This window comes from Anguilla rostrata, chromosome 18 (assembly GCF_018555375.3).
Source record: "Anguilla rostrata isolate EN2019 chromosome 18, ASM1855537v3, whole genome shotgun sequence".
In the NCBI taxonomy this organism is placed as follows: Eukaryota; Metazoa; Chordata; class Actinopteri; order Anguilliformes; family Anguillidae; genus Anguilla; species Anguilla rostrata.
Window position 1 is genome coordinate 22,014,273 of NC_057950.1, and position 20,771 is coordinate 22,035,043.

The 20,771-nt window shown below is 45.5% G+C and overlaps 1 long non-coding RNA gene across 3 annotated transcripts in view; it reads right to left on the reverse strand.

Moving 5' to 3' along the window:
* LOC135245118 (uncharacterized) overlaps positions 1-20,771 on the reverse strand; it is a 147,303-nt gene that overhangs the window by 14,421 nt on the left and 112,111 nt on the right. For 2 of the 3 annotated variants that reach the window (XR_010327153.1, XR_010327154.1), the window contains exon 4: positions 18,408-18,550. This is a non-coding gene — a long non-coding RNA (uncharacterized LOC135245118). Of the gene's footprint in view, positions 1-17,842; positions 18,273-18,407; positions 18,551-20,771 lie in introns of those variants that run through there. The other variant, XR_010327155.1, reaches the window with a different exon arrangement.

Genomic DNA, 20,771 nt, shown 5'->3' on the forward strand with positions numbered 1-20,771 from the left:
GGAGAAACACGCCAAAGCCTCTTTCAATCTTTGCGCCATGCAGGAAACCACTCTTTTCAGATCTAACAATATGTACCTGCGTCGCCCGTAACATAATTTTTCACAAAAAAAACAAAACACTCTTTAGAAAATGTTTTTTTTTTTGGTTTGCACCTCATTGTTTCCAATCCCAATTTGAAATAACCAGTTTTGCCTCTACAATTGCTGCTCTTTCACCCCTACATGTGAAAGGAGTACCGTACACTAAGCACACCTTAAATACATTCCTCCATGAGCCAGGGGCTGCTTTGCACACTCGAGGCCACGCAGTGCCACAGGAGAGCTAGCGCCAGCCAGAGGACAGGTGTGTATCGCTCTGGTGACCCCTAGTAGCCCTTGTGTGCTACTGATGCGTTGGTAACCCAAGCAATGCTGATTGATTTAAACCCAGCCTAATCCTGGCCGAGTGGAACTAATTATGTGCCCCCAGTGCAAGCTCAATGGCTCTACTTCAGAGCCTGGCCTGTACTTCTGAGTCTTACTTACTTACACTCCTGGGAGCTCCTTTTAAGACTAAAATAAATGCATTAAATAGGTTAAAAATATATACTGTTGCAGGTATTTTGAGTATGGAACTACCACGTTAAAACTGATCACTTTCTTTACAGGCAACAAAAAAACACAATAATATAGGACCATGTCAATACACGTTTTCTGTCATGTTCAAAGGAAATCAATTTGAAATGCAAATAGCCAGCCCTCGAATGAACTTCAGTCAGTAAAATATCCAGTGTTAATTCAACACCAATAGGTAAGAGTTGATTTAGCACTGAACATTTTACTGTGTCGTCCTTCAATAACGCACTAGTCATGGTCAACTCACGTATATATTTCACTGGGAGAAAATTCAATGATTGAGGAGCCTCACCTATCTCCACACTTGTACAATCAGAAGGAACCGGTCCACAAGCTTTTAAAAAAATGGAAAAAAATGGATGTGAGACAGGCCAAACAGAAATATAATATCCACCTTCCTGAGGCACAGCCTAGCATTGTTCTGGTTAATATTTATATTTGACAGCATTAATTAACTCAGCCAGACTTTGATAACCAAGTTACACAGCCATATGTGCTTTAGACTTAGGCCTGAGGATTCATTAGCGACAGAGGGCTCAGCGCTGCTGAGTCTGCGGCTCTGAGCGGCTCGGGCGACGCGCGCGGCAGATCCGCGCGGCTTAGCGGCGTCTCCGTCGCTAATCCGCGCGCTTCCCTCCGCCGGGCGTGTTTGGCGGAGTCGCGGGTTGGGCGGCTGAGGCGACCCGCGGGTCCCGGTGCCGAAACGTCGAGGCCCGTCGGGTCTGGCGCGCCCTAGGAGACACAGACGCAGACCGTGACGGACGAACTCCAGACACCGGGCGGGACGCCATCCCCAAACTCAGACCGCTTGTCCCGACGGATTAGCGGCCGACGCACCCTCCCCTCCCCAGTTGGCGGCCATGATAGAAACAACAAAGGATGACGGCTATAATGAAAGCAATGTGAAAATAAAATTTTTTAAAAGACAATGGAGGAGACCACCAGTGTTGTTAGTCAAGAGAGGATTTATATAACACTGTGAGGTGGCTTTGATGGATTTGGGACTTTCAGAGCGGGTACTGACGCGCGCGGATATCATTCACTGTGAAGGCTGACATTATTCACGATGTTCTGAGAGGACGGCGGCTGAAAGATCTCTGACATTCGTGGATTTGGGCCCTCCGGCCTCGCCAAGACGCGACAGCAGATCCTATCATCCGTCCCCGATATCTATGGTCACCGCGCGGTCTGGCGTCGGTGATGTGACCGGGACCGCTCCGGGCCATCTCCGCGCCGCGCGTCCTGACACGGATCAGGCCCGTGTGATGGGTGTGTGTTAACCTCGCGTAAGAGATAAGAGTCCAACCACAAAGGTGAAAAAAACCCAACACACAAACACACACATGCAGTCACGCATGCAGACACACGCACATACACGCACACATGAGCGTGTACACACACATATAGGCACAGACATACACACTTAGAACAGCCTTCTGCTCTAACTGAAAAGGAGTTCAAGTCTAGCTATTAGACAAATTGGCTGCTATCTACCACACAAGACACATTAACATATATCTAATTATAATCAACTCAGTCGCAATATTTGCAATATTAAGAAGTTTGGTGATTCTTTGTAACTGAATGCACATGAAAGGGATGCTTATTAAGTCAGAGTGAGTTTGAAAGGAGCGAACGACGGCTTTATGGATGTCTCTGCACAGGATAATAATGAAGTGAAACACTGGGGTGTAATACAGACGCACAAAACAGAAACCACGGTAACATCGCGACTCCGCTGATATAAGAAACGCTAATTCCTGAGTCCTTTCCGCGGTGTTGATGACAGAATGTGTTCCTGCTTATTGCGATTCATTTCGGCCCCTGCCTGCAGGGTAACAGCAATAAAGCTCCGTGGAACATATTTTATGAGGTGAGTGAAGTTGTGCCGTATAGTTGTCCCACACAGTGTATATATATACTCTCCGTACATATACATGTATTTCTTATGTCCTTTTTTTTTGCTTTTCTAGCAAAATATACAGGAAAAAAATAATAAAAAGGAAAAAAAAAAATGATAAAAAGGCCCCATATTTTTCGAGAGACATTTTTCCCCCTCATCTTTTGAGGCGGGTTTCCAGTTTTTACGATGCGGCCACGCCAGCGCATTGTGCGCGAGCGAGCGCGCCGGGACGTGATATACCCCGCGCACGGCGTCTAATCCAATGCGGGGAACGCGCGGAGCGTGTATGAAGATCGGTAAATTAATTTCCTATACGCCGCGCTGCTGTCAGGTTAGGCAGCTCTTATACGCTCTGGGCCGCTGCGGTTTGGGGGAAGGGGGCTCCCCCGTCACACAAATCAGTGCCTCGGGGATCCCGCTCCTCGTTCCGCCCCCCCCCCCCCGAATCTCCATATGCACGGCGCTTTACTGCCGCCGGGCGCTCCTCTCCGGCCGTCCCGCGCCGGGTCTCCCCAGGCTCGGGAGCGGGAAGCCGGCGCAGCGCGGGGCCCCGGCCGGGCACTAAAGGAGGATCCAATAAAACATAACGGCCTGCAGGTCGCCGTCGCCGCGGAAAGCTGGCAGAGGGAGCGAGCGCCCCGGCATCGGCTGGGCGGGGAGAGAGTAAATAAAGAAGGGCCCGCGAGAGAGAGGACGCACTGGTGGGGGAGAGGGCAAAGGGGCGAGAGAGAGGACGCACTGGTGGAGGAGAGGGTAAAGGGGTGAGAGAGAGGACGCACGGGTGGAGGAGAGGGCAAAGGGGTGAGAGAGAGGACGCACAGGCGGAGGAGAGGGTAAAGGGGCGAGAGAGGGGACGCACGGGTGGGGGAGAGGGCAAAGGGGCGAGAGAGAGGACGCACTTGTGGGGAAGAGGGCGAAGAGGTGAAAGAGAGGACGTACGGGTGGAGGAGAGGGCAAAGGGGCGAGAGAGAGGACACACTGGTGGGGAAGAGGGCGAAGGGGCGAGAGAGAGGACGCACTGGTGGGGGAGAGGGCAAAGGGGTGAGAGAGGGGACGCACTGGTGGAGGAGAGGGCGAAGAGGTGAGAGAGAGGACGGGCGGAGGAGAGGAGGGCAAGAGGTGGAGAGAGGACGCACGGGCAGGGGAGAGGGCGAAGGGGTGAGAGAGAGGACGCACTGGCGGGGGAGAGGGCAAAGGGGTGAGAGAGAGGACGGGCGGAGGAGAGGGCAAAGAGGTGAGAGAGAGGACGCACGGGCAGGGGAGAGGGCGAAGGGGTGAGAGAGAGGACGCACGGGCCGGGGAGAGGGTGAAGAGGTGAGAGAGAGGACGCACGGGTGGGGGAGAGGGTGAAGAGGTGAGAGAGAGGACGCACCGGCGTTCCGGGTGTCCGAGGCGAGGCTGCCCCTTCGCCCTCCGCTTGCCGCCAGTCACTCGCCTCACGAGCCTCGCACCACCGCTAACGTCCAGTGGGGGGCGCGAGCGGCATCCGCTCGCCACGCTTCGACCTGCCCTGCGTCGGCTCGGCCACTTTTGAGTAGCGCGCCTCCCTTAAAGACGCCGGCGGAGTTTTGGAGGCGCAGCCGGGTTTTGGAGGTGCAGCTGGGTTTTGGAGGTGCAGTCGGATTTTGGAGGTGCAGCTGGGTTTTGGAGGCGCAGCCGGGTTTTAGAAGCCCGGCCGTCCTGCCCGCTCTCTGCGCGGTGCGGACCCTCAGCTTTAGCCCTGCGCCAGGTCGCGGCTCTGATGCGCCGCAGCGGGAGCGCCGCTCGACGCGCTGAACCGGAGCTTATCTCCGCGCGGCCAGATCTCCGGCTCCCGCGGCCCAGCCGCCGGCGTCTGCTCTGAGTACCCGGCGTGGGAGCGGGAGGGGAACTACCGCACGCTCGCCCTCCGCGCCGCGTCACTCACGCGCTCTCCCAGCTCTTCTCCTGCTGCGGTGCGTCTCCAGGCAGCTTCGTCAGGGAGACGTGCTACTGTACAGAAGTACAGCACTAATAACCTGACTACAGCGGGATTATGGGCCGGATTATTATCATAGGGTATGAGGTGAATGCTGAAGCACTCCTCACACTTTATTTTTGGCCTAACTTCTTTGCAGTAAATCGCATCATCTAAAGTACCTCAGGATGTCCCGACATAACTTGTGAGTTGAAATAAAAGAGAGCAAGGCAGGCAGACACGCAGAAAACATTCAGCATCACAAACAGAGATGCTTGCCTGGATTCAGTCATCATTTGTTCTTATATTTGATTAACAAATAAATGCAAGGGCTTGTGTATGTCTTCACTAACTAATTTTGCCAAGTTTAGGTCACCAAAATGAGCTTGCCAAACTGTGTTTGCGGTGAGAAGTCTTGCACTTGAATTTATTTAAAAGTCAAAGCAAAGTATGAGTACTGAATAAATCCAGGCCACTAGCTAAATGGTAAACCTTCAATACAAGGCTAGAGAGAGAGAGTTGACCACTCCACAGAGAAAAGGAGATCCATACCACATCTATACCTTCCACCTGTCAGGCTACTGAAGATAAGTACTGCTGATTCCCCAGATCACCACTGTAAAATGGAGTTGTTCAGTTCTATAAAAGAGCATACTGTATATATTCAAAGTACCTGGAGGAAACCCACACGGACACAGGGAGAGCATGCACACTCGACACAGAAAGACCCCAGGCAGGATTCGAGGTACCCAGGGCTTTCTTGCCATGAGACAACAGTGCTACCCACTGCACCACCACGATATTTTTATACGTACCAGCCCAGATTTATCAAAGATGAAAATACAGCGGAAAGAAAAGATCTCCAGGCATTGCTCCCAAATAGACCTATCCTGAGGTATCAGAACATAGCACCATGTGTAGTTTAGCTAGCTAAGCAGAAAGAGTGTAACTGCAGAGCTAACCTAAACTCCCGCGCCTCCGTACACATCTTCGCTAATTGCCTTCCCCTCCGTGGAGCCTGCAGAAGAATCGCCCAGGTGTTCAGCGAATGCATCTAGACTCTCTTTACATTTCAAAGACTCGGTTTAATTAAAAAGGAACCGCTGCAGTATCCCCCCCCCCCCCCCATTTTAATCTGCTCGTATAGGTTGACTATTGTCCGACGTCTAGAAAAAGCGGCCTGTTATGGTGTGCGGGGTGATACCGAGACTAGACACAAATCCTCTTAGCCAGAACTCCAAACGCCTTTTCAGTCAGAGCTTAAACAAGCCATTGTTGGCTCCGAGGTTTAAAACTTGCTAAGATGCCTCTTTTGCTGAGCTTTAACGTAAATAAATGGGTGCCACAGGCTGCAGCAGCGTAGATGATTGAGTGGGTAAAGCCATGGGTCTCCCACTCCTGACACTGGCAAGTCCTGAAACGGTCTTCATGTTCTGATCTCAGTGGAAAGAGTTCTAAACTGCAGAAAGGATCAAGTGTTCCATGGCCTGAGAAAGAGAGAAGGAGAGGGAGGGATGGAGCCTGAGAGAGAGAGAAAGAGAGAGAGAGAGAGAGAGAGAGAGAGCAGGAGGGGTCAGGGGTAAAGCATGCCAGCTCACAGAAAATTTTGTGGGACGTACAGGCTATGATATTTCTCCTCTTTGTAATTTGCGGCCAATTTTCATTTGCGTAATTGGCCGCTCGGTGCGATGAAAATTCTCTCTATTTTAAGGGGGGACGAAATTGGCCAGGCCTGCACAGTTCTATAAAGGCCACGGGCAGGGTTTCATTAAGAGGCTACAAAGTAGAAACAGGTCTCCAAAGCAGCACTCTCTCCACATGCTGGGCACAGCTGGACTGGAACTTGCAGCTCCGCGGAAGTACAGTCAAAAGGCTGTGTGTGGTAAAGACAATATTCATTCTGCGGATTAGCATAAACCTGCATATGAGATTATTCAAATTTAACAAGTATTGCAATAGCGTCCTTGTGGTAAAGGCTTGACGGCATGTCGTAATCAGATTTTTATTAGTCTCACAGCTTTGGTGTCCAAAATAAGTTTTTTTTTTTTTTCATGAAACAATTTGAGATGCATTTCTCCCATAACAACAACAATAAAACAACAACAGTGTTCATCTTCAAATAATCGCATATTCAGTTTTTTTTATTTATTTTTTTATTGTGTCGCGAGTTATTGAATTAAAACGTCTGGATTCCAGAGGCAAAGCAAGATTAAAATGGGAGTGTTTTATTGCTTCTGTTTATTTGATTTATTTTTAATATGAGGGTGCATATTAAGAATATATATATATATATATATATATATATATATATATATATATATAAACCTAGTTTCAAAAATGGCCTTCCATAAGCCGATTTTCCTATAATTACGCAGTAATGTTTCTCTAATATTTCAACCTGGGACACCAGTGGAATGTAAGTGATATTAGCATGCTTGATGCATGCCAGTGGTAATTGCACACCAAGATTTTTCAAATCGACTCCCGAAGAAAAGATTATGTTTTATTACACATATATGTATAGCATTTGCTAATCCGAGAATAACTGAATTCTGAGTAATTTAATCTAATTGAATTGAAATAAATTGTGAGATTCAGAATGAAGGACATAAAGTACTATTTCTCAGAGTGATATTCCCTTTACCCTTCTGTTCCCTTCAAAAAGACAATGGGTAAAATGTCAACAGACCTCAAAAAGAACAAAAAAACAGTAACTGGAATGAAAAATGAATGATATTATAGATATTATTACTGAGCTAATGAAAAGGAGATGTCAGGCTCTGGTGTCTTCACTAACATGTTAAAGTAAAAGCCCTTGATATTGTCTCCTAATCTCCATAAGAGTAAACACCTGCAGACTTTGCTTTGGTGACGGGTGCATGCAATAAAATATTCATGCAGACCAGCTTAGGAAACGGACTTCTGGAAGCACCTGTGTATTGGACTAATGTTCTTCTGCTTTCCATCAAAATATTCCTCCAATAAAAAAAAGCCCAAAACCCATTAGATGTCTGTAAATAGGATAATTAGCAACGTGAGGTCTGAGAAACACTGTATCCTTGATGCTTACTAAATATGTGTGTACAGATCTCTCATTCTGAATCACTAATCTCTACAGACAGATAGACCAACATACAGTAGATACTGCACCAGACAGATAGATAAACAACAACTTAGATCAGTGATATACAAATATATTAATATTTATGTTGATACAGACCAATGAATGAAACATTGGCATCAGAATCAGAACTCATACCGGATGCTAGTTCAGAGACCTTACTGTGATGTAATGTTGTGCAGAAGCATTCTGGATGTCCAATCACAACAAAGCAGACTGCGGGAGGGCACGGCCAATAACCCCACACACATCTGGTTTCCCCACAACAACCCAGTTCTGCACAAACAACAGAACTCGGTGAATGTCCTGCAGTATTGAGTTTGTGGTCATTCTAGAATTGCGTTTATTTATTTATTTTTTTTTGAAAGAAGGAATTCCTGTGTTGCGTGTCAGTCCAAATATCAATTTTAAATTGAGGAAAGAAAGATGTAGAGTATTGATTTAATTAGGTGATGCGGTGCAGGACGGCTGGAGTAAAGGGAATGGTTCATACGGCAAACAGCTCAGCAGGAGGATGGACTCAGCTCCAGCCCCATAATGCAGCGTGAGCGCGGCTCGCTCTCAACACCGGCTCTCCGACTCTCTCTCTCTCGCTCTCTCTCTCTCTCTCTGTTCATCATTCTTCAATCTTTTACAGTCTGCGGATGTCAGGAGGTTCAAATTGAGCTTGTTAGAGATCTGCTTCACTCGAACTCATGGATGATTATTCATTTAGCTGTTTTATGTAACCCTGTCAGTGATAAGCACTCAATTAATTTGCCGAGGGACAGATCAACACAAGTTTTTTTTTTTTCTCTCTCTCTCTTTTTTTTTGCTGTCTATTACACTCAGTGTTGCTGTTTATTACAACCCCATTCACTTGTTAATTATAAATTATGATTCCTCTTTGACTATATTAATTGATACCTCTTTTACCTTTGTAATACACTGCAAATAAATTCAGGACAGGCTTGATTAAGTAGTATATTCATGAAGATCTTGACACATGAAATGGAGGTAATAAAACAAGGGAGCTCTTACGAGGTGACATGACATCACCGTGGTTATTACATACTATAAGATCCCATGTACAATCAGTTCCTTATAATTGCATTCGGTCAGGCACAGATCACGCAAGTATGTAAATTCAACAGAGTGACAAGACGATGAACACGTGTACAATGCAACAGTCCCTCACGTGCCCCTACTTTCAATAACCAAAATTAGAATTGAATTTAATTAATAGTCAATTAATACAAATAGCAATTATTTTGAATTGTAGATCTTCGTACTGTATTTTCAAATGCAACCATATTCAATGGTAAAATGGCATAAGATAATTTGCACAGACAAATGAACGAACAACGGTCTGAATTTGTCATAAATGCAAATATCCACAGCCCTTTGAGAGTATTTGAATGTACAAGTATACAAAGACACAGGTTGATTGTTTTTTTTTTCCTCCTTTTTTCTTGTTGATTGTTGACGGAGGTAGTATGCAACAGTGTAGAGAGTTTTGTAGAACTGAGGCTGTGTTGCATACAATCCATTATATAATACAGAGTGCTGGTGAGAAAACATCCAAACCGGCACCGTTTGGGGGAAAGGCTTGCACCTGTGTAAATTGGGAAACACCTAAAATTCAGCTTCTGGAAGCAGATAAATGTTTGTCCAGTCTTCTCACTACCCTGCTACTGTTGATAGGAACAAGCTTGTCTGCTGTAGATTTTTCATTTGTAATTTTACTTATTTTTCTTTTAACCCCATTTTTCTTTTAACACCCATTTAGGGGGTGTTCTATTTAAGGCTTTATAACTCCAGGTGTGAGCATCACTGAGACTTAGAAAATGGCGCAGGACACTTGTACCATTTATAATACTAATTTAAATTAGATTATATTTATAATTCAGGTAGAAATGGAGTGCCCCAAAATGCAATTATCTTGGCTAAAATGCAATGTGTGCAAAATCTGAGAGTGATATGCGGAACTACTAAAAATCTTCAAAGCAAAAAGTAAACGGTGTACCCTGGTGTCTCCACATCTACAGTATCTTGTGTATTGCTGTAAATCATAACATAATCACACATTTCGCTACAAATCAATTCTTTTGACTGATGAAACCCACTTTGCATCATTTTGAAGTGAGAATTACTATCTTTTCATCAGTATAGGGGTAAGATATCTAGGGCAAAAAAAAAACTATCCAAAACCTGTCCAAAAATGAATAAAATGCTTTTTGTCCATGATTAAGAATATAAATCTGCCTCTTTATGATGGTTTAAGATGAAAAATTGATATCATATTGAAAATAATGAAAAGACATTGCGACACACTGTGGTAAAATACCTACATATGCAATCATTCACACTTGTATGTTTTTCTGTGCTCTTTTGTTGCATGAGGATGGGACGACATGTTACTAGAATGATTTTTATGTTCATTTAGTACATATCAACACACAGTAAATGTGAATGAGTATTTTCCATGCTATTTCCTATTTCCAACAGCTAGGGCCCTAAACACAAATGTGCTGATAATGATACATGCAATTTGTTAATTTGTAAAAGCTCAGATGTTTCTTAGGGGGGACAAAGTTTCAGTCATTAAATTTTTGGAGTCATAGACAGAAATGATACATGTTCACGATTAGGTGTGTGGAGAAGCAGAGGGGTGGGAGTGTCTCTCTCTCTCTGTGCAGGGCCATTATTTTCTCTCCATCTAAATTTTTGCACAGTACAATTCCTGCAGCTTTTAAGTTAGACTTGCCATTCCAACTGTATAATATTCAACTTGGTTCAGAGTACATTGCTTGTATAAGGCTTTATTTTGAGTGTTCTGCACGCCGATTTCTGTACGCCGATCAATAGCTGAGATATTTAACATTCAAATTTGGTTGCTTTTTTCTGGATGTTTAGAAGTCATAAAAAAGGCACAATTTGGTGACATAGTGCCACTATTTGATATAAAATTCCATTAGGTTGTAATGGTCATAAGGTTACACTGGTTTTAGTTTTAAGATGCTACAGCTCTCTAACATTGTCATCTGGTAATAGTTAACTGCTGAAGCAACCACACTAGTTTATTCATAAACTTTACATTCTAGTTTTCTTTTTCGTTTCCCTCTGGTTGTTAGTCCACCTCTGAGAGCATTCCTTATCGGAAAATTCTTTGTTAAATTATTTAGCTAAATCGTTTTTTTAAGTATTTGCTTCTGGACTGACTCTCTTTTTATGTTTTGTGGCATTTGCTATGCTGTGGTCACTGCTCCTATCCACTTGTTATTAGCTGGAGGTATTTGGGCTGTATCGGGCTGAGATCAAACACCCTTATGCACTTAGGAGGGTAATGAATTTAAACAGTTTGCAAGTAACTAAAAATTACCTTAGGAGTGAAAATGAAAGTGTGTTATGACAACAAAAAAAAAAGAATAAAAAACAAATAAATAAAAATAAACTGCATAACATGGTCAACAGCGGCAGTCGATATGTTCTTTGGAGCTGTACCTGGAGGTTTGTGTGCTCTGAAAGGAACGGACGGGCACTGAGCAGGGTTTGTGCTTAAACGGCTGTTTTCCGCCATCCCGTCTACTCATCGTATTCCACCCTGTTTTAAATGCAAATGGACAGAAAAGCAGGAAAGTACAATCTGTGCTGTGTGAAAGTGTCTGCTTCCCGGGGGCGGGGGCAGAGCTAAAATGGAGGTTGTTGTGATCAGCTACCGGCCAATCAGGGCGTAGCCGGCTCACCATAAAGAGATCTGCCGAGGGGAGTGACACGTGGGGCGTGAAGGGATGAAAAATGATCTCCGTTGTGGTTTTAATGTTTAACTTTATCGTATTCAACAATATTTTATCAGATAATCGCAATTTTTCATGGTCTTCTACGCTCAAAAACCCACTTCAGAATTAAGAATAAGAACTTTAAAGAGCACAGTACAGTAACACAACTTTAAGTATATGCCAGAAATGAAAGATCCAATTACATTGCAGTCATTTAGCAGATGCTTTTATACAGAGTGACTTACAAAAAAAAAAAACAAAAAAAAAACATAAGTGCCTTCCAATAATATTAGGCATAATATTGCCGCAGTTCAAAAGGCCCGCACCAATTACTGGAATGAGATATTGCAAATATGATGGCATTGCTATGGTTTTAATTACAGTACGTGCTTCTTACTGAATGTTATCAATAAAACAGTACACCAGAGAGCACAACCCTTAATAATAACAGGCCAGATGAACTCGGTGGGCTATTACTGTATTTGTGCAGTCTGCAATTGCATTTACCAGCGCCCAATTACTCCCACTGTTAACGCTAACCATTAACCTCTCACCACCTAAAAATGCTATTCTGGCGCATAGGCGCTGCTACCTTAACTGAAGAGAAAGACTTCTAACCGTTCCCTCTCCAACTCCCACTCCCACTCTGAAAGAGCGCCACGAAGAGGGTATCAGATGTGTCCTGATATGTACGTGTGAGGGCTGACGCCCATGTCTCACTGTGTTTACACACTGCACTGCGTGTGAGCGCTAACGCCCATGTCTCACTGTGTTTACACACTGCACTGCGTGTGAGCGCTAACGCCCATGTCTCACTGTGTTTACACACTGCATTCTGCGTGGGCGCCCTAACTAGAAGATTCTAACGTGTCTTCCAAACCACTGCACTGCTGAAAGAGCGCTACGCAGGTATCATGTGTCCACTGCATGCGTGTGAGGCTACGCCCATGTCTCACTGTGTTTACACACTGCACTGCGTGTGAGCGCTAACGCCCATGTCTCACTGTGTTTACACACTGCACTGCGGCGAACAGGGCCCCAGTCTCTCCAAGTAGATATACATTGTTTACCTAAATTGGGAGGTCACCAGAGGGTGACTCAATAATGGAAAGAGGTTCTTCAGAAAAGCTCTTTGTTTGTTTTCCCCTCTTTTTCACTTCAGACTATCTTTCAGCTAAAGGGCTATGGGACAGCTGCAGAGCTGGACATAATTATCTCCGAGCGGACTTTAATCACTTTTCTCCCCGACTCCTCGATGTGCATTATCTGACACCAAACACGTCAAACCCCAAGCTTTCAACAGGCCAATTTACCGTCTGAAGCCTCCACCAAAAACTACATGATAAGTGGATGGCATCGAGGTTCAGTATAAGCATAATTGGTTCAGGCGCCTTATTAAAAAAAAAAAAAAAGTTGAATGTTGTTTAATGTACATTTATTAAAATAAATCCTTCCAATTTGCTGTTGAAGACAATGGTGATATAAGTCTGCACTGGACAGTTTAATGGGAATTCTCTCTCCAGCAGGAAAAACAATGAGCCTCTGAGATTGTTTCAAGGAAGTCTTAGTAATTTGAACTTTCTGATAGTCGATCTTAATAGGTAATCACAGCACAACAAACTCTAACCCTAGCATTATTTACACAGATCTTTCACTGAATTCCTGAAAATATTAGGCTCCTGTAGCATTTTGTGAGAGGCAGCCAATGACCCTTAGCATTTACATGGACAGCATTTCTCTGTGATGGGGTTTTGATATCTTTAATTCGATGACATTACACACCGTAAACTGCTGTGCAAGATAAATGATTGCATTCAAAGTGCGGTGATTTTAGTTCATTTTTTATTTTTGATTGTAATTCTTTTTCGATAGGTTCTTTTTATTAAGTTTCATTTTTTTTCCTTCCCTTATACATTTTGGTAGAGGGTCATTTCAGTAGCAATTAAGACCTGAATTAACAGCTACTCAGCTACTTCCTCTGGTCTTTTGTCGGAGAATCAGAATTTGCGTGCCGTGGCAGGTAGTGCAGGCGGGAGGTAGCAGGCGGGGAGGTAGTGCAGTGGGGCAGTGTGCAGGTGCGGGGCAGGTAGTGCAGTGCAGGGGCAGGTAGTGCAGTGGCAGGTAGTGCAGTGCGCGGGCAGGTAGTGCAGTGCGGGGGCAGGTAGTGCAGTGCGGGGGCAGGTAGTGCAGTGGCAGGTAGTGCAGTTTGGGGTTGCAGGTAGTGCAGCGGACAGAGCTGCTGGCTGCCCGAGATTGCCGTGCAGCGTTATCCCAGATCGGGGCTGGCGGGGGGGCGGGGAGGCGGTCACCCCGCATCGCAATCGCGCTGCGTACCAGCCCGAGACTCAAATGGGTCAGAGAACAAAAGAACATCAAAGTAACAGATAGATCATGCCCACAATTACTAATGTTCTCCCGCCATGCATCCGTACGGTTCTAAATCCGGGCCCTTTGATGATTCGCCGCCGATGAACCATTGTTAAAAAGAGCCCATCAGCAAGTATGCGCTCAAAGAAAATATTTTCTTGAAGTGGACTGATCATGTGGGGAAAAATGAACACCGTACTGCCATTGTTGCAGATCGCATGTAGAAACGCATTACATCCCCGCATGGAGCGGGATAATGCATTTATTCTGATGCGCCGACGAAGTGACCAGCGCAATAACTATACGATCAGTTTAATTATTACAACGTAACACTGGCATTCCTGCAGAGCTTTTCATGGCTCTCAAATCAAACTACATTACTGTGAAGAGGGGGGGACATCTCGACCCCTACCGAAATGCACTCTCACCTGGGTGATGCACGGCAGCCATTTTGTGTCAGCTCGCACTCACCATGCATCCTGTAAGGGGGAGAGGGACTGAATATTCAGCCAGTTACCCTTAGGGATCATTTTACAGTCAGACCTAAACAGAAGCATGTGCATTTACACCAGGGAAACCCTTTCCAACAGTCTGCAGCATGGGATCTTTAATGGCCAAGGTAACCACTTCACCAGCTCGGCGAGAGAATGGACACTAGTGTAATTAAAATAAAATTAAAAATTCTCATTGCTGGGTAACGTTGATTGTTTCCGGTCATAAAAGACGCTGCTTTTCAGTATTAATCTGTGTACAGAATGATGAAGCAATATTGTATAATAGCTCTCTCTGTGACTCTAGAGCGGTGCCTACTCACATGAGTCAACCTGAGACTAGTCTGACAGTATGCAGAACACAACTGCAGCGTTCCCCAAAATATTACTTGGCAACAGCCTTAGTGTTCTAGTGGGCGGAGCCAGCTGTCCTTCTCTGAACCTTTAAGTGTGTACGAGAACACCACAGGGACCAGGGCCATGAGCCGATCTCAGAGGAGGAGAAGCAGCAGCTGTGATGAAAGAGAAGCCGATTAATTACAAGGGGAGGAATAGAGGAGCAGTGGCGATCTCCTGTGCTCTGAGAGGCAGTTTGAGGAGGTCAAGGAGGTTCCTTCGCGGATGGCCTGGGGGGGGGGGGCAGCGACCGGCCTCAGGTCCCAGCAGAGGGTCCGGACCCTTCCCCATCTCGGCTTTGAGTGGTGGGGAGACAGGAACCCGCTGGTGCGTTAGCGCCTAGCCCCTGGTCTCGGGGGGGGAGGCCACGGCCGCGGGTGTCTGCAGCTGTCAGGCGGGGGGGGGAGGAGTTGGCGATGACACGAGGCGCACACGCGCGGGGCCTACTGGTCAAGTGTGAGCAGCCCTGGGACCCATTTGTCCAAGAACACATCGAAGAGCCGTCCAGCCCACACTCTGATCACTGCAGCACTGTCCTGGTGAGTGCTAACTCTCTCTCTCTCTCTCTCTCTCTCTCTCTCTCTCTCTCCCTCTCTTTCTACCCCTCTCTCTCTCTCTCTCCCTCTCTCTCTTGCTATCTCTCTCTCTAGTCATCTTGTCTTTCTTTACACTTTCTGCCTCACCCAACAACAGCGCATACTGTATACATGCTAATACATGCGCTTCCTAAAACCACGCACACATGCACAGACACACAGATTCTCACAGACACACAGATTCTCCAGCACATTCTCTCATACACATACATACAAATGCACAGGCACATACAAGCATATGCATGCGCATACACTCAAATACAAATTGTGCACGTGCATTCCCCCATGGAGGCTGACAAACACACACACACACACACACACACACTCATATGCACGCACACACACATCTAAAAAACATAGCCGTTTCCTGGTGGTGAGCAGGATTTGTCTTGCTGTATTTTTTTAAAGAAAATCTCTATTTATGCATAAAAATAAACGATCTAATCCAGTTAATTGAATGTTGTGACACGCTTGCGTCAGGGGCTGCTGAGAACAGCCCACACGTGTCATAACACACAATCGCCATCAAGTAGGTTTCAGCTTCAAAAAGGTCGGAATATGCAGGCTTACCATTTCCATAAACACAGCCCGATAAAGGAACGCTCACAGACACCGCAGAAAACTGACGGAAATCATATTAGCAAGCCCGTGGTGAACATGCACACAGACTCACACTCACACGTACACACACACGCACGCACACACACACACTCACATTCACACGTACACATGCATCCACGCACACACACACACACACTCACGTACACACACACTCACGCTCACACACTCACACACACACACGTACACATGCATCCACGCACACACACACACACAGATACACACACACGTACACACGCACACACACACACACTCACACACATACACATGCATACACACACACACACACACACATGCGCACACACACACACACACACACACGCACGCACGCACGCACACACACAAAAAGGAAGTAGCCGTGCTTATAAAGGAGGAGCAGGAGAGCTTTTCCTTTCCCTCCACTCAAACGTGCCTTCCTTTAACACACACAGTATTTCCAGAAGCGATGTTGCGCGCGGTATCGCGGCGTTTAGTTTTAGGGAATTGGGTCTCAGTGTGAAAGTCCGGCAAACAGAGACGCGTCTCGCCCGCCTGCTCCCCCTCATCGTTTCGCTCATTTCCATCTTCCCGGTTTCGGGAGACGTGCCGGGGCCGGTCGACTCCGCACTCGCCAAAACGAACCCGCCGACGGCGACGGAAGGGGCGGAGCCGATGGGAGCCCGGCGGCGTCGGCGTCCGCGTGGCCCGTCGGGAAAAAAAAGACCCAATTTCTCACGCGCCTTTGTTTTCCCAGCATCGTCGTTTGAGGAAACCGACGTGCAAAATAATAACACAGAAATACGCCTCCCTCATTTCCCCCTGTACAGCGGTGTGGTGCGGAGCGAGCTTTTCAATCAAGGAAACGCATTCAAACTCTACTTCTGCACCGACATTCAAAATGATAACTCATTTATATATTACATGGGAAAAAAAGAGAAAATAAGCCACATTCAAAAATGATGCCAATCCCAATAACGTTGCACACAGTAGAACTGAGACTGGAGCTGGACCTGGCACGATGCAGTCCAACAATTTCCTGTTTTAACAAGAGCCAGAATTTAAGTAGCGTGCCCCCGCCCCCATCCCCCGGTATACATAAATACCGGAAAGGCGACACGTTGCAAAAGTCACATTTCTCCCCCCCCCATTCGGGTAAGTTGTTTCGCCGCGTCCCTGGTATTCGCCGCGCTTTCGCTATCTGCGCGCTAATGTTTAATGAATGGGATCCCTGCCCGCGCGGCTGAGCGCCTAAACGACGCGCTCCGCGGCGAGGAGCCCCGCGCCGCCCCCGTCTGAGCGCAGCGGCGGGACGGCCGCCCACACGCGCGCGCGGGCGGCTCGGGAGGGCCCCGAGCACACCCATTATTAAGCTGTTGAGAACGCGAGAGCCTGATAAATTCAAACTCCTTGTGTAATTGTCTTTCACATCTGAATACAAATCCCAGCCCTCGCGATTCATCATATTTATTTTTTTATTTCCTCGAGCAACATCTTTTATTAGTTCTGCACTCAGCGGCTAGATTTAATTTCTGCGAGAGAACAACAGCGGCAGTTGATTATTATTATTGAGAATGCGACGCTACAGCGGATGAAATAAAATCTATAGTGCATTAAAGTGACAGATTAGAGGAGGAGGAGTGTTCATTTACAAGTGTTAAGACATCATGGTAATGCCTCGCAACAGAAAATGAGAATCAACTGTTTCCTGCTGTTTTCCTAATGCAGACGAAAGCTCAGAGGAATGGGGGGGGAGGGGGGGGGTGCGGGGGGGGTGGAGTCCTCACAGCCACGGGGTAATGCGTCCACGGGAAGGGACCCATCTTCTTTCAGACCCTGGTTCATTTTACCGATAGATGTGAAACAGCTTTGTCCCATAAGCATATGTGTCCGACAGACAAGGGAAATATATATTTAAAAACACATTGCTGATATTGTTATTAGCTTATTTATTCATATATTACCAACTCTCCAACACTGCATTTCTTATTCTCCTTCTCAACAATAGTAATAATAATAATAATAATAATAATAATAATAATAATAATTTTATTACAATCCGTATTATACATTTTAGACACCCCACTGTTCTATGCTAACAGGTTAGGAACTGAAACAATGGAAGTTATTTGCTTGGTATTTTACTCATCTGAGATACTCAACTTCCAGTTGAAATAGGCGATGAAAATCCAGGGGAGAAAAATGAGTGAGGGTTTGTTCAAATATGTGTATTTGCAATAACAATAATACTATTTAAAAAATTCTAAAAGCTCTGTATAAACATTGCACCAATAACAAGTTGAATGTACAATGAGTAGAGTGCTACTTGTAACACTACATTTCCCACGAAGCCCCAAGATTCAGTGCATACGTTTCATTTGGTTTTGAATAAGGAAGAGTTCATCAGAAGCAGGGATCCGGCCAATCAGTGCCGTGTCTTAATGGAATGTCGGCATGTGGCAGGGGCTGACGGTTTTGCTGATGTGACAAGTGGCCTGTTGAATGAAGTCATGTCTTAAGGGATGCTTAGTTTCTACTCTTTTTTTTTTTTTTTTGAAGCACCAGCAGTCGCATTTTCTCAGTGTACAATCACAGAGCAGTAGAAAGCGGAATGGCGTTGCCTTTCTTACTGTTTCTGGATGGGTGACCCATTAGCCGCTGGCTGGCTGCTGGCTGGATCAACAGGGGTAGAGTTAGCTGAGAAACACAGGTGACCCGGCAGGGCTGGACCTCTCTCACTGGGCAGAACCCCCTCCAAACTCACAGGGATGCACTGTAGGGAAAAGAGGAAATACAGGTTTCAGAACCAGAACTGGGTATTCAGAGCAACCTGCAGTAGCTTCTGATTTAAACAGAAGCACAGGTTTCAGAGCCAGAACTGGGCCTTCACAGCAACCTGCAGTAGCTTCCATTTTATGTAAATGTCACCACAGGCTTCAGAACCAGAGCCAGAACTGGGACTTTAAAGCAGTAGTTTAATAGAATAAGAGAATCACAGAGGGAAATAAATTATGGGCTAGTAAAGTGGAGAAGATCATGTTTGGTATTAGAATAAGAAAATGTTAAGTATAAATGCAGCTGAAGTGAACATTAAACATGAAGGAAAGTGAAGATACAGAGGAAATATATTGTAGTGTGTATTATGCCACAAACTCAAGACTAACTTATATTTTTTTCCCTTTATGGGTGAGTGCACGATAACAAGTGGACTCTTCTTTTTTTAGGCATTTGAATTTATCACAAAGTACAGATAAATGCCTCAGAAACTGCGCGCAGCACATCTGTAATGGTCCAGATTAGAGCTCCACAGACTCGGATTTGTTTTGTTTAAAGGCGTTCGGGTGGCTCGCTACCACAGGAACGTCTCCAGCTGCATCAAATCCTGGGGTCAGTCCCCGCTTCCCGGCACTTCTTAGATAAAGTCCTGTTCCGCAAATCTGCTCAATATATTAGAGTTGATTCAGTTGGACAGTGTATAAGATATGATACATTAATCTCGGCTATTTCAATTTCTGAGGTTGGGACTGTAAAATCGGGATGCTGCATATCTAATTTTCTTTTCCATTTTTTTTTTTGCGGAGTACCTGATTTATGTGTCCTCAGAAGTCCAATGAGGACGGCATTGTGAGCCCCATGGTGCATTAACAACAGCCTACATCAGCTCTCAAAATCTTATCTTGTTAAATCAGACAAATGCAGCTCAGTGCGAGGGAAGGAATTAATGGCTGGGATGCTTGGGTGGGGGCATTTTAAATCGGGGGAGGGGGCTTTGGGGAGAGGGCGGGTGTCTGGCCGTTATGGGAGATGTACCCCAGTGAAGATGTGTGGGGGCGCCAGGTTTGCTTGCGTATGGGCGGTGCTGGTGGTGAGGGGGTGGGGTGAGTCTCCTCGTGGTCTCGTTTCGTGGCGAGGGGTGTGTTTAATCCCTCGCGTGCCTGGGTACTGGGGAACAGGTAAAGAAGCGCCCGCTGGATGAGACTGTCGCCATGGTCACCAGGTTATCACCCATCACTGCGCGAATGCTGCTACTCAGCGCTACTGTGCGTTAGCAGAGGAGCCGCCATGATTCAGGGACTGATGAGGATCACATTCCGTGTACCGGGGGGGGGGGGAGGGGGGGGTCAGCCAACGGCCAGGTGGAGAGGTCAGTGCATCAAGACCACCAACACACTCTCACAGGGAAATGGACAACTAACCATGAAAAATAAACAGTTGACATAACCGAGAATGCAAACCCCTTTAAGAGAATGTCTCAAGTGATTGTATATGATGTTTAAAAGCCACTGATACTTTTTTTATCGCTTAAACTGTTATGTATTTGTTGTGTTGATTATACCATGTTATAAAAGATTGTCTATGGACAGTGTATGGAAGGACCTGATATTTTGGGAAGCTTAAAAGACTAGATGCTTTCCTCAGTGCACTTGATGCTACTAAACCTACAGCATGTTGATTATTGGGGCTGATTAAGAATTAAGGACTGCAGAAAAAGCTGTTATTCTAACTTTTCACAGTGCCAGCTATTTCATTAAGGTTATCATTATTACTTAAGTAATAAGCAGGGAAAATCCAAGTACTGAAAAATATACATATGGTATGCATTGCAGCTATCGACGAATATATAGCCTGAGAAAACTGTATAAATGTGAACAAATAAATGAATAAAAATAAAAGGCCTGTTTTGTTAGAATGCTTTAATTATAAAGTAACACACCACTCACGGACTGAAAAGTAATACAGTTTGGTGAGACCGTGTGGTACAGTTTTTATTAAAAAAAACATTTAGCTATATATAGCCTCCTCTTGTCTTGAACCATCCATATCCAACATAATCTGTGAAGGGGAAAATGCATGAGGAAAACAGGAGCTATCTAGTTAAGAGTGACGTATTAGCAAGCTAACAACCATCAAATTAATTTATATTTTTTTGTCTTAGAAATGGACTCAGAACATTAAATGTGTGTGTGTACATGTGTGTGTTTTAAGGCACTACA